Below are 735 nucleotides of genomic sequence, written 5' to 3'. Positions count from 1 at the left end.
GCTCTTAACCTTTAGCTGTCTGAAAGACCAAAACACACAACCCAGAGGTAAATTATTGTTGTAAGATTTTAAATGGCTTTATTGAGATATAATTCACATAACATACAATTCACCCATTTAAAGAGTGTAATTCCATGATTTTTCACATAGTCAGATAGGTGCAACCATAACCACAGTTAAGTTTAGGACATTTTCATCACCACAGAGAGAAAACCCATATACCCTTTGGCTATTGCTTTCCACGCCCTCTCATCCCCACCTCAGCCCTAAGCAACTGCTAATCTACTTTGTATCACTATAAATTTGTCTATTCTGGTCATTGTGTATAAACAGAATCCTATGCTATTGTGGTCCTTTGTGTCTGGCTTCTTTGATTTGGCATCATGTCTTCAAGGCTCATCCACGTTGCAGAGTTTGTCAGTGCTTCACTACGGTGTGTGGTTTAGTAATATTCCAGCATATGGATGCATCACTTTTTGTTCATCCATTCATCCATTGCTGGACTTAGTATTTTTTTGCAGTGAATAATGAATTGGTTACATGTTAAAATTCATAGAACTGTACACAGAGAGAACATTTTACTGTGTGTTACTTTTTAGAAAAAGGATAGGCAGCTTCCCTTTCCTGTCTCTTAGAACGTTCTCTTGGGTTGCCCGGAATTGCTAGGTAAGAACTCCTCAGACTTCTCTGAGACAGCCATGTGGGAAAGACCAGGTGTCCAGTCAATGGTCCCCG

The sequence above is a fragment of the Hipposideros armiger genome, unplaced genomic scaffold (genome assembly GCF_001890085.2).
Source record: "Hipposideros armiger isolate ML-2016 unplaced genomic scaffold, ASM189008v1 scaffold_19, whole genome shotgun sequence".
Classification (NCBI taxonomy): Eukaryota; Metazoa; Chordata; class Mammalia; order Chiroptera; family Hipposideridae; genus Hipposideros; species Hipposideros armiger.
The sequence above is the reverse complement of the archived record's forward strand: the minus strand, read 5'-3'. Positions refer to the sequence as shown.